Source organism: Vulpes vulpes, chromosome 3, assembly GCF_048418805.1.
Source record: "Vulpes vulpes isolate BD-2025 chromosome 3, VulVul3, whole genome shotgun sequence".
Classification (NCBI taxonomy): domain Eukaryota; kingdom Metazoa; phylum Chordata; class Mammalia; order Carnivora; family Canidae; genus Vulpes; species Vulpes vulpes.
The window spans coordinates 67,290,893-67,302,549 of NC_132782.1; positions in this window are offsets into that span (position 1 = coordinate 67,290,893).

The window sequence follows — 11,657 nt, forward strand, 5'->3', positions numbered from 1 at the left end:
AAAATGAAGTATTTTAATACCTAGTTATTTATATGCATGGGGTCAAACAATACTTCTCTATTCTAACATGCAATATGACACATATGTATTTCTCTGCAACTTGTTTTTGTACTTTATATTTTTAATATTTTCCTATATAAATAGATCCATGTTATTCTTTTTATTTTTATTTTTTAAGATTTTATTTATTTATTTATTTATTTATTTATTTATTTATTTATTTATGAGAGACACAGAGAGAGAGGCAGAGACATAGGCAGAGGGAGAAGCAGCCTCCTTGCAGACAGCCTAATACTGGACTCTATCCCAGGACCCCGGGATCATGCCCTGAGCTGAAGGCAGATGCTCAATCACTGAGCCACCCAGGCATCCCATGTTATTCTTTTTAAAGGCTGTATACAATTCCATTAAATGTAGTTATGTTTCATTAGTTAATCATTAGTTTCCTGTTGGAAGACACTTAGAGTTTCTCAAATTTTTTTAATATTACAAAACTGCTATTACAAACATCTTTATACATATATATTTATGTGCTTATACATCTATAGGAAATAGTTTTATAAGTACTATATGTAAATTTTAAATTTTGATAGGTGTTATTGAATTATCCTTCCCAAAGTTTATCCCAATTCATGATCTTTTGCCAAAAGTTCCTGAGAGAGCCTGTTCCCTCTCATTCTCTTTATTTATTTTTTTTCTCGTTCTCTTTAATATTGTATTTTATCAGTTTAAAATATTTACATAAGAAATTGATGAATAATAGTACCATAGTATTGCCTTACTTGGTACTTATGTTGTGTAATAACCAGAATATTAACTGGTTATTAAATGATATAGCCTTTTTTTTTTAATGATATAGCCTTTTGTAATGTCTTATCTTTCTTTATTCTTTGTTTTTTATTGGGTACTGTGTCTTTTTGTTGTTAACTTGAAAGGAATCTTTTGCTAAGAATTTTATATCTATTATCATTAACATTCTATCTCTTTTCTTTCTACTTGATGTATCATGTCTTTTTTTCCCTTCATGGAAATGACAAGTTCTACATGGTCGAATGTATCAGTCATTTCCATTAAGGATTTGGGTTTTACCTTCTTGCCTAGATTAGGAATATTGAGCCCAAACCCTGCACCTCTTCATATTCACCTGACCGTTTCTTTCCTTTTGAAGGGGCTTCATCACCAACTTTGCTGCACTCCCTGAGGCTCCCTGAATCCCTGCTAAGTCACTGAAATGCCACATCCCAAGCCCTGGATCTGGCTTGCTGCGTAGTCCCTGATGGACTAGACAACCCAGCCTGTGATTGTTTTGCAGGTACCTCAGGAGTGAATCTTGAGTGATAGAAAAACAGGAAACGTCTCTGAGTCCCCCGCCCCGCCCCCACCTCCATCACCACCACGTGCTTCCTTCTGTGGATATGCCTGGGATCCAAATCTTCCTTATCATCCATTCAGGGGTCCTACCCGCAGAGCCTCTGGCCAGCTCACTGTGAAGCTGTGGCAGCAGGTAATGCACTGAGCTGCATTGCAGCTCTGCCTTCCTCACCCCCTTCTCATTCTCCTCACTCTCCCTGCTTGGGCTTGCATGTCCGCAGCATCAGGCTCCTTGGAGAAAATCAGGGCTAAGGCATTCAACATTGGAGGTTGATCCACATAATAGTTCCTAGATCTCAGCCACTTCACAGACACAGAGTGCACTAATTGAAGGAGACAAAGTGTCTGACAACCCCACCAAGGCTGATGTGTCCACACATCAGATTATAGCTGAATGTCCAACCAGTAAGAGATGGAGATTAATGGGAAGCTCTTTGTGTAGCACCAACCCTTGGGACAGCTAGCTATAGACTTGCTAGCAGATTGAAATATGTTAGATCCCCTTCACTTTGGAGGGAAAATAGTTTCTTTTTGAAACTATACTGAAGAAGTCTCTTGTTCCAAGGGTACACAACAACTGAGCATGATATTCTCTCTTCGTGGAAAACATAAATGAAAAATATTGACCAAAGAAGGAGCAGAAAACATTAACAGTCTCATATATGTGGACAAAAGACACTAAAAATATAGCTGGTGAGATGGTCAAATATTTAAGGATTTTACAATTTCTTGTTTTATAAAGCTAGTATGATTCTGAAGAATAAAATAATGAAAGATCAAAATGCTACTTTTACCAAAGATTACCAAAAATCTGTGCTAATCTTCAGTAGATATGTTATGGTATATATATATTATGTAAATCAAGGCTAGTGGTATCTTCATCAAGGGGAAACAAACCGTCTTTGCCCCTCCTCTGTTTCCCAGGCTACCTGTCTCCGGCGCAGCGCACCTGTTCCCAGCAGCCGCTGGAGCTCTAAACATCAATCCCATGAAACCCCATCAAGCCGTGAGTGAAATAGAAAGGATGAATTAATGGAGGATTTTCAATTTATCTTCAATTTGTTTCATCTGGTTTTTATTCCAGTGTTCCTCTCTTCTTGTCTTTCTTTGCTGTTAGAATTACAACCCAATATGTCTACTGGCTTTTTAGTTATGCCTTATATTTTTTTTAGTAAGTATTCTAGGAACCAAAATATGCATATTTTATCTAGCATTCCCTAAACCTATGTGAATTATTTCTTCACATAAAATATAAAAGCTTATAAGGTATAACTTTAGTCACTTATTTTTTAGTGCTGTTATAATTTATTTTCCTCACTTATTTTTTGCTATTTTTATAAATTTTATAAAATATATACAAGCATATCCTGGGTATATTGTGGGTTCAGTTTTAGACCACTGCAATAAAGTAAATATTATAATAAAGTGAATCAAATGAATATTTTGGTTATATACATTTTTTATATATGAAAGTTATATTTACACTATACTGTAGTCTATGAAGTGTGAAATAGCAATATCTCTAAAAAAGATAACGTACATGCCTTAATTTAAAAAGTTTTTTACTTTATTGCTTGGGCTTTCCACAGGTTGTAATCTTCCATCACAGGTTGCCATAACAAATATATTAATAATGAAAAAGTTTGAAAAATTGCAAAAAGTATGAAAATGTGACAGAGACACAAAATGAGTGAATGCTGTTGGAAAAATGGTGCTGATAGACTTGCTTGATACAGGGTTGCCACAAATCTTCCATTTGTAAAAATTGCAGTATCTGTGAAGCACAATAAAGCAAAGTACAGTTAAATGAGAAATGCTTATACTATAAATTCCATGTTATAATACAATTGCCTTTGCTTTAAATATTTAGGCGATTTTGTTAATTAATATCTGAATTTCCATCTGATATTATTTTTCTTCAGCCTGAAAAGCTTCCATTATGAGATGTGCTGGCAATTAATTTTTTCAGATCTTATTTAACCTAAAAGTAGTTCAGATTTGCATTTTCCTTTATTTAGAGTTCTTGGTTAATGTTTGTGTGTGTGTGCTGTTCTACTTTAGTGACATTATCCTATTATCTTCTGATCTCTAATTGCTTCTTAGGAGAAGTCAATCACAATTCATGCTATTGTTTCATAAGTTAGTTATATTCTATTCATTCTTTAAATCTTTTTCCTTTTTGAGTTTGTATTTCTATTGTCCTATCTTAAATGCAGTAATCCTTTTCCTTCCATCTGCAATATACTGTTAAGTCCATTCCGTTAATTTTTATACAAATACCTTACTTCTCAGTTCTGGAATTTTCAGTTTATTTTTTTCATAGTTTTAATTTTTTGTTCAAACTCTATTTAGTTGTTATGGCGACATCTTTCTTTATATATTTGACAATATTTATGACACCTATTTCAGAGCTATAGTCTGCTAAATTTAAATCTGGTTAATATCAACTTCTATTCACTGCTTTTTCTCTTGGTTATGGGTCACGTTTCCTTGTTTCTTTGAATGTCTATCAATTTTAAAATTTTATGTTGAAATTTGTAAATGACACATTGTAAATATTGTGGACTGTGTATCTTCCTCTAAGAAGAGTTGATTTTCATTTCAGAAGGCAGTCAAGTTACTGGCCAATCCCTTTCACATTTGGCAGGCTTTATGTGTTAGCTCGTATGAGTTTCAGTTTCTACCTTAGTCATAAGGAGATTTCTTTAGAACTGGGACACAGTTTTACCCTTAAGGAGGGGCCCTTTTGGGAAATTCCCTCTAGCATGATGGAACTCAAACTCTATATCTTATTTTTCCTGAAATCAGCAGCAGCCAAATTTTCTGTTCTGCTCTTTCAGTTTTTCAGATGTTGCTTTATGCCGTCTCCACATGGGCAGTCGAGGGTTTAATCAAGCATTGGACGATATTTACTCAGATTTGGGGCTTCTCCTTCTGCAATTCTCCCATTTCTGGCATTTCCTCCACCTGTCAGCTGTTCTAGCAGCCCCAAGTTCATTCTCTGACACCTCAAGTCAGTAAGACTATGGCTCCCCTTTGCAGTTCTATTGGCCAGAGCACATGCTGTGGAGTACCTTCAGGGGAAAAGTTGGATGAAGGGGCCTTACCCAGTGTATTTCCTTCTTTAAGGAGCTAGGTCTGCCCCCTAGTTCATGCTTGCTGAATTTGGTCACTTTCCATCATGTTTATATATTTGTGTGTGTGTGAGTATTTCCCACATTATTATCTGCAGAGGCTTGTTCCAACATACCGATTCTTCCTTGTGGAAATTAGAACTTTTTAGACTATTTAAAGACATAATTTAAGGTAATGTCAATTAATTTTTATCATTTCCTAGATTCATGTACAATATATTCCAAGCAGATAGTAAAAGCTGATTTAAATGTAATTTTAAAGTAAAATAAATATATTTTTAAATCATTAAAGATTTCCCTGATGATTAGTGATGTTGAGCATCTTTCATGTATCTGGAGCTAGAAGGTGAAATAAGTCAGTCAGAGAAAGAGAAATAGCACATGATTTTACTTACTGGTGAAATTTAAGAAACAAAACAAATGAGCAAAGGGAAAAAAGAGAGAGAAAGAGGCAAACCAAGTAACTGACTCTTAACTACAGAGAACAAACTGATGGTCATTATAGGGGACAGAGGTGGGGGGATGGGTGAAATAAGTGATGCAGATAAAGGAGGGCACTTGTCATGATGAATGAGCACCAGGTGTTTTATGGAATTGTTGAATCATTGTATTGAATCCCTATAACTAACATTACACTGTATTTTAACTAACTGATACTTAAATAAAAACTTAAAATCATTAAATAGATTGAATCACAATGGCAACAATTAAAAAAAATCTTTTAATTAATCTTACATTAAAATTGGTATCCAGGTAATAATTCTTGTCCATAATGATGCTGGCCTAAATTATTTTTATCTTTGGAAAATAAACTAAAAGAATTCTAAAAGCAATCCTTATGTTGATTGGGAAGGGTGCCAACAGAGAAAATCTAATTCATAAATAAAAACAAACAAACTATTGGTAAGCATCTCATAATGTCATGTGATTTGCACATAATTGAATCAAATATTTTACCCTAGGGTTTTTTTGTGTGTGAAAGAAGATGCAGATTTTATGATAGTATGAAATATGTATGATTGCCAGCATCTATTTTTTAATATAATTTGTGTCTTGATTCTATAAACTCTCATATGAGGTTAAAAAAGAGGCTTCACATTCTTTAAAAATATTCTTTTTGAGGGTTGGAGAGTGCTTACTTTTGAAACAGTTTGACCATGTTAAATCCATTATATCTCTATAAGGGAAAGATACCATGAAAATATATCAATCTTTGTTGGTAGGCTAAAATACAAGGTAAGGTTTAGATGTTTATTATATGTGAATTTTCTAAAAATATGTGTGATAAAATCAGATCTTTGCCAGTTGACTATTCTGGACTCCAAAGGATAACAGTACATTAATTTTATGATATCATACTTAGAATTTTAATACAAATAACACTTTCATAAAATAGTGTGATTCTTTTATTGTTTGCCTATTTGTGGTGTTCATGCTTATTAGGATGTGTTTCAAGCATATTGAAGTATTAAAATAAAATAACCAGAAGTCATTTTGTTCGACTCATAACAATCCATCATATATCTTGTACTTCAAAATCACCAACTCATTAGATAATCTGTTACATTTAAAATGACTTGCAGATAAGAAAACTTCTGCCTCATACTAAACCAAAATTTATCTTCCATCAATTCTAGTTTTTTGTTTTTAATTTTATCCCATCAAAGCTTTTCAAACAAGCTGTTTTCACATATTAGTCCAGAGCTCAAGGTCAGTTCCTAATAGATACTCATTATTTGAATAAATGATAGCATCACAAGCCTGAAAATATTTTTAAATAGCTCTTTAATTTTACAAATAATAAGCCAAGATGTTTTATTTCCCTCTCTAAATGATGTGCCATTTTTAGCCCCAGGGGGTGAGGACCAAGAACTGGGAGAGCATTGATTGCTTTTTTTACTCTAAAGTTGATCTTCCTGACTTCTTTAGCAAGGCAATAATTGTAAAAGGTAGGCTTTGCCAATAAAGGAAAGAGTATTGTGAATTTCCCTATGTCTCTTGGGATGGACATTGTAGCTTGCCAATTTCTCCAATACTTAGCTCTTTTTCCTTGCTAACTCAACAAGCATTGATTTTATTTGGGCATCTGGGCAGCACACATTCTGAGAAGGTGGACTTCAGGAGTAAATCACAATGAATTTTACCATTACAGTGACCTCATTTCTCTTCCTGCAATTGGTCTGAACATATGGCCCTGTTCCTGCTGATGTATATAGGGAAAATTCTGCTGTGTGCACAAGGAATGGATTTGCATCTTAATAAAAGAGAAGATGTTCCAGGAGGAAATCCTACTGTCCCCGTGTCCTTCCCATTCAATGTTCTGTCCTGTGAGGAGGATATGACATCATAGTTGCAGTGGGTAACATGTACTGTAGAGGTGACAAACTTAGGGAAGAACAGTCAGGTTGCCAAAGATGGTACTGCGAAGTATGGTATGTGGTCCTGAGAACACCATGGAGCCACCTCCTGACTCTAGACATCTTGTAGGGTAAGGTTACTAATGATCTTGATTATTGTGTCGTGGATGATTAGGAATCCTCTTCCTTACAGGCTAAAGGAATTCTAACTACCATCATGCTTTTGATATACCTAACAGTAGGATTGGGGTGGGGGGACTGTCCAGACTCAAGACTTTCATTTAATTTCAAGGACAAAGAAAAAGACCATATGATATATAGGAAGTAGAAAGCCCAAATCAACAGTGCTGGGCAGGTAAGCAACTGGAGACTAGATTCAGGTTTTGAACAACCTTCCAGCCCCCAAGTTATGTGGCAGGGGCAGGACTCAGTATTCCCTGCATGCCCCTGAATGTCTGGAGTTCCATAGGCAGCTAAGGTGAGGGTTAGCTATCTTGCATCGAACTACTAGGGAAAGTCATCCAGCCAGGGGACATGGAAACAAATCAGTGAGAGACAATGGAAGGCCTGGTCTATCTGGAATACCACCAGACCCTGACCAGGCTGACTGAAGTTTATACCCTCCATCGGCAAATGCTAAAGGAGTGCCTAGGGTGGGCATACCTTGGAAGTCACTTGCACAAGCAGAATCACAGGAGTGTTTACATGGATCTGCAGTCCTGCCCGCCTCCTGCATAGTTTAACTCCCCTTGTGCCACTTCAAATTTTGGGAATGACAGGGCAGATCCTTAAAGGGGGCTATTACCTAACAATTGGGACCTGGAACAAAGATTATATAAAGTGGCCCTTCAGAGAAGGAATTAAATCAGTGACTGCAGTGCACTCAGTGGGCTTCCTCTCCTTTCTGCCCAGCAAGGATGGAGCCTGTGAAGAAGCTCAGAGCACTTACAGGAAAACAGAGAAGTGAGACTCTGCACAGCTGAGTGCAGAGGGAACTACTGGGCCCAGTGAGGCCTCTCTTTCTAGGCAGGCTCCCCACAACAAAGGGGTGTAGCATTGTGATTCTGACTCTCAGGCTCTGCAGTAGGTACCATCTTTGCTCTGATCCTACTTTCTTAATGCCATTTCTAAAATTTGGCTTCAAAACCAATATCCACTCCCAATAACCAAGTCTGGATTTTCCGTATGCTCATCCATCATTTAAAACTAGCTATATTTTAATTATTTTTAGTTTCTATCTCCACCATTACTTAATTGAAATTATATCCCACCTATTTCTAAAAGAGTTGGAATTCATTTTTTAATTAAGCACTATTTGAAATAGAACAATGCAAAAGAAAGAAAGAAAGAAAGAAGAAAGAAAGAGAGAGAGAGAGAGAAAGAAAGAAAGAAAGAAAGAAAGAAAGAAAGAAAGAAAGAAAGAAAGAAAGAAAGAAAGAAAGAAATAGAACAATGCAAAGACTGCCACTAATCCAATAACCCCTCTGGGGAAATAGGAGGGTTTTCACTCAATCATCAATCAATTAAACAGAGAAGCTTCCAGCTGGTTAAGAGGAACAGGGAACTCAAAGAATAATAGGATTACATATTATTACAGTAAAAGAAATTATTAATAAACAAGATCATGACTGTGGGTCATCCAGCTGCTGAAAGGTGTAAGCAGATGTGGTCTCTTCCCTAAAGGTCTTACATTATAAAGTGTGCTTGTATGAGAATTTGTTTATGAATCTTGGGCCAATGATCAAAAAGAAGATAAACAAGCACAAGTAATCATCCTATAAATGTTTAATTAAAAATGTTAAACATCCCTACTTTATTATCCAACAATCTCTAGGCTAAAAGATTGAGTGGAACCAGCCCTCACGACTGCTTTTGCTTGTGTATTTGACTGAGAAGGCAACCTCATGGTGGTTGCATTTCTTCATGCAAATCCCAGTGGTTGTTGACTTTTTAGTACTCACAGCCCATTCTGGACTCTGAAAAGAGTTTAAGTACTGGCCTAAATACAAAGTTCATTCTATAAATTCCATTTTGTGTTTTTGTCCACATGCTAAATGGACCTCCAAAGAAGCAAAGAGCTGAATACAGTTTGGGTAAAGAATACTTCACTCATGGCAAGGAAAAACACTCTGGAAGAATCCAAATGAAAGATATCTGATGGGCAATGTGTGATTCATTGGAATAATCTGATTCTGTTATGTGCTCACACTTCTGATTCCTAATGTCACACTTTGTAACTCCTTTATCTCTTGAATTTCCCTACAAAACACCATTAAAAGAGGGTAAGGAAGGCTAATGGATATTTTTCTATACCATCAGCATAGAATTAGGAAAAGGGATTTATACTTAGATCTGTACATTTTTGTCTAGGATGGACATAATTCAGCAAATTTTAAAAGACTAAATATCATTACATATTTTGCCTCCATGTAAGAAAAGCAGATAGAGTACTGGAACTGGATCCCTTATTGCAAACTCAATGTCTTAAGAATAGATACTTTGCACTCTAATGAAACAATATGAAGAAATTTGAGCCAGCACTGAGCAGCCTCCAAGCCTGATATGTATTTTTTATATATTTAGTTCAGATATTTTAATATTAATACTTTTAAAATTTCAAAGTATTTTTTTTTTTAAAGAGATGAGCCTTCCATTTGCTGTCTCTTGAGGAAAATATATTTAGAAGTGAAGAGCAGCTCTACCACAGCAGGGAAGACAGATTTTTTTTTCATGTATTAGTTATTAGACTGTAATGCAATAATGAGAGTCTAGGTTTAAGATTGCCTTTTTATTCCTGTAGCCTGCTGAGCATGAAAATGTCTTCTGTGCTTCCCAGTAACAATGTAAATACAGCCTGTCTAGATAGGGTTGGCACATAAACCGTAGCTGGCCATTTGGAGGTTATTTAATCTGAGGCAATTGGCCCCGTGAACCCAGCAGCCTCCCCCCTTCGCATTGACCCAGGCGCCACCTGGCACTGGAGTGGGAGTGAGGAAGTGCAATTCAGGTGGCTCTGGTACCAGAGAAAGCAGGTTCTGGGTCCTTCAGTGAGGTTTCATTGATTCTTCATTTGAAATATCATTTATTGCCGTGGCAGTATTTTCTTTGTCTAAGTAGTTTTTATATTAAAATGTACTCATTTATCTACACACATATACATTCTATTTAGAAGAAAAACAATCGGTGTTTAGAAATCCTCATCCTTATTAATATAAATTATCATGCTTTTATAATAATGAACTACAAAACAAACCTGGATGCTGGTCATTCATTCTAATGCATTACTCAAAAGAAATCCCTTCAAAGTCTCTTGGACTTAGCCTTTCAATACCTGAAGTGTTGTCTGATATATTTTTTTAAGATTTTATTTATTTATTCATGAGAGACATGAGAGGCAGAGACATAGGCAGAGGGAAGACCTGATGTGGGACTCGATCCCAGGACCCTGGGGTCATGTCTTGAGCTGAAGGCAGACGTTTAACCACTGAGCCACCCAGGCGTCCCTGAGAGTGCCTTTCTATTTTATGAAAGTAATTGGGTTGAAATAGCTGTGGATGGAGGAGGGACTTCAAGAAGATTCTCAGATGAGATGATGTCAGTTTTCCAGGTAAGGGAAGTGGCAGGTGGTGAATGGGTTGACTGTGTATGTGTTGAAAAAGGTAAACTGAGGCACATTAATTCTCTTAAAAGTATTTGAGAAAATATAGACCCTAATCAGGCAACACCAAGCAGAAAGTGGTCAGGAGGCTCTCTCTACCCACAGGTGCTAGAGGCATCATCTTTATAGAGAAGATGCAGAAGCAAACCAAAGCAATGGTTTGATTACTAGCACCTCAGTGGTGGCCTTATTTGGGAAAGCCTGGTTGACTGCTATTGGCTGTTCAAAAGTTTCACTTTCTCAGATTCAAGCACAGTGACTCTGGTGTTGATTTTGGTCTGCTTAGGTCAGTTACCAAGGCTCGAGAACACCCCAGTCTTAGGGCCTCCTCATTCAAATAGTGCATAGAGGAGGGGTGCCATCTGAGACAGAGGGGGTGCCATCTGAGACAGAGGCAGAAGTAGGTGGGACCTCTGGGCAGCTTTGCAGCTTACTTTATCTGGAGCCTAAATCTAGAGCTATAAGGGGACTAGGGGTGTAAGCTGGGCTGGGCAAGCAAACTGGGCAATCCACAGCAGGAGGTGGTTTTCTTGTGTAGATGGTGGGGCCGAGCAAAGCCAGATTTCTGCTCCAGGTGGATCACTTGGGGGTTGGATCTGAGTGGGCAGTAAGGCAGGCTAGAGATTCTAAAGCCCTAAAGCAAGAGAATGGGGCTGTGGAGAAGGGAGAAGCTTGAGAAAAACAGAAATAAAGTTGCAGGAATGATGGTTACTTGGATGTGGGCAGGTGACAGAGTAGGGAGTGGCGGACAAGCCTGTGTCTCCAGCTAGGTGAGATGGCCATAGAGGGAGGAGGTTTGGTGGGCAAGATTTTGAGTTCAGTTTTAGACTTGTCACCTGGAACTATAGGAGCATTTGGGGGAGGGAAGCCTAATAACTTAGATGTGAAGCTATTTATATATATTACATGTTGCAACACTCGAGGTGCTACTTAAAAACATTTACTCTGTCCTCTTTTGGAAATCTTCCACTTAAGAGTAAAACTCCCTTCATTTGTAAGAGGGAATCTATAATTAGTTTATAGACATGGGGGTCCTCATATTTGGAATGAAATTTACAAAAAATACTGGGAATAATGAACAAAATCCAACCACCAAAACAACCCTCCTCTGAGCTGCTGAACTTCATCTTTCTTCCT